Source organism: Cyprinodon variegatus, unplaced genomic scaffold (genome assembly GCF_000732505.1).
Source record: "Cyprinodon variegatus isolate N-32 unplaced genomic scaffold, C_variegatus-1.0 Scaffold133, whole genome shotgun sequence".
In the NCBI taxonomy this organism is placed as follows: Eukaryota; Metazoa; Chordata; class Actinopteri; order Cyprinodontiformes; family Cyprinodontidae; genus Cyprinodon; species Cyprinodon variegatus.
Genome location: NW_015150586.1, coordinates 768,052 through 770,481, shown reverse-complemented (window position 1 = coordinate 770,481; position 2,430 = coordinate 768,052). Strand labels below are relative to the sequence as shown.

The window sequence follows — 2,430 nt, the reverse complement described above, 5'->3', positions numbered from 1 at the left end:
ACTCTGAAAAGTCAAAAATGGTCACGTGTCTGTCAGAGGGATGCAGCAGTTTGGAAATTGCCAAGCTTTTAAAGCAGGATCATCGCACAATCAAGAGGTTCATGGCAAATAGCCAAGAGGGGCACAAGAAGCGTGTTAAAAAAAGAAGAAGCAAAATAACTCCCCATGATTTGAGAAAGATCAAGCGTGAAGCTGCCAGGAAGCCATTAGCCACCAGTTGGGCCATATTTCAGAGCTGCAACATGTCTGGAGTGCTGAAAAGCACAAGGTGCTAAATACTCAGGGACCTGGCCAAGGTAAGGAAAGCCGAAAAAAGGCCACTTTGAACAAGACGCACAAGACAAAACGTGAAGATTGGGCCAAAAAATATCCGCAGACTGATTTCTCCAAGGTGTTTTGGTCTGATGAAATGAGAGTGAATCTTGATGGGCCAGATGGATGGATGGGCACCAGGCTGGATCAGTGAAGGGCAGCAAGTTCCTCATCGACTCAGACGCCAGCAAGGTGGAGGTGGGGTAATGCTATGGGCTGCTATCATCAAAGATGAGCTTGTGGGACCTTTTCGGGTTGATGATAGAATCAAGATCAACTCCCAGACCTACTGCCAGTTTCTGGAAGACACCTTCTTCAAACAGTGGTACAAGAAGAAGTCGCCATCATTCAAGAAAATCATGATATCCATGCAGGACAATGCTCCGTCACACGCATTAAAATACACCACAGCATGGCTGGCCAGTAAAAGGCTAAAAAGAGAAAAAATAATAACATGGCCCCCTTGTTCCCCTGATCTGAACCCCATGGAGAACCTGTGGTCCTTCATGAAAGGTGAGATCTACAGGGAGGGAAAACAGTGTCTGGGAGGCTGTGGTGGCTGCTGCACACAATGTGGATCGCAAACAGATCAAGACACTGACAGATCTATGGATGGAAGGCTTTAGAGCGTCATGGTGGAGAAAGGAGGCTATATTGGTCACTGATTTGTTTTTGTTTTTTTGTTTTTGAATGTCGCAAATGTTTATTTCATGTGTTGTTATATTGGTTTACTTGGTGAAAATAAACAAGTGAGATGGGTAAATATTTGTTTTTATTACGTTGCCTAATAATTTGCACAGTAATATTTACCTGCACACACAGACATCCTCATAAAATGGCCAAATCTAAAAACAAAACACATCAACTTCCAAAAATAATAAACTTTTATATTAAGGAGTCTTTTGGGCTGACTNCAGCCACTCTTTCATCATCTCCTCAATGAGGTGGTCTCAAAAGTCGCAGTTACAACACACATAGGGCGCACCGCACCATAGGGCGCACCGCACCATAGGGCGCACCGCACATTTTGAGGGAAAAAAAAGACGTTTAAGTGCGCCTTATAGTCGTGAAAATACGGTAGCTGCGGATATAGTTAGCCATCTACAGAGCTAGGTAGATAGGTAGTGAGCTATCCACATAACTATGTGCTATCTAGCTGTAGTTAGTATATAGCATAAAGTACCAAGCTACCTACATAGCTATAGTTATATACATAGCTATCTAGTTAGCCATCCACATAGCTATGTTCTATCTAGATAGCTATAAAGTTAGATATTTGCATAACATTAAGTAGCAGGCTACCCACACAGCTATGCAGCTAAACACATAGCTACATAGTATGCTATCCATATAGCTATGTGATATCTAGATAGCTACATAACTAGCTATTTACATAGCAATAAGTAGCAAGCTACCTACATAGCTATATAGTTATATACATATCTATCATTATAACTATCCATAGAGTTATATGCCATCTGGATAGCTAGCTATTTACACAGCACAAAGTATCAATCTACCTGCGAAACTACCTATTTGCAGCCGTTTCATACAAATAAATAGATAAAACATCTTATATAAAGGATTCCTGCATTTTTTTTTAAGATCATGTGTCTCACAGTGAACATAACCAATGATCACAATTTAAGATCCCTCCTTGATTTTTAAGAGGGAGAACGTGCAAAATAGCAGAGTGTTCAAATACTTCTTTTCCTCAATGTATGTGCTACATAGATAGCTAGCTACATAGCTACGTGGATAGCTAGCTATACACTGTGTGCAGAATTATTATTAGGCAAATGAGTATTTTGACCCCATCATCCTTTTCATACATGTTGTCCTATTCCAAGCTGTATTGGCTTGAAAGCCAATACAGTAAATCAGGTGGTGTGCATCTCTGTAATGAGAAGGGGTGTGGCCTAATGACATCAACACCCTATATAAGTTGTGCTTAATTATTAGGCAATTTCCTTTCCTTTGGCAAAATGGGTCAAAAGAGATTTAACAGACTCTGAAAAGTCAAAAATGGTCACGTGTCTGTCAGAGGGATGCAGCAGTTTGGAAATTGCCAAGCTTTTAAAGCAGGATCATCGCACAATCAAGCGGTTCATGGAAACA

The 2,430-nt window shown here is 40.8% G+C and overlaps 1 protein-coding gene across 1 annotated transcript in view; it reads right to left on the bottom strand.

The window, feature by feature from the left end:
• metap1 (methionyl aminopeptidase 1) overlaps window positions 1-2,430 on the bottom strand; it is a 20,528-nt gene that overhangs the window by 12,297 nt on the left and 5,801 nt on the right. The gene's annotated exons all lie outside the window — the stretch shown is intronic.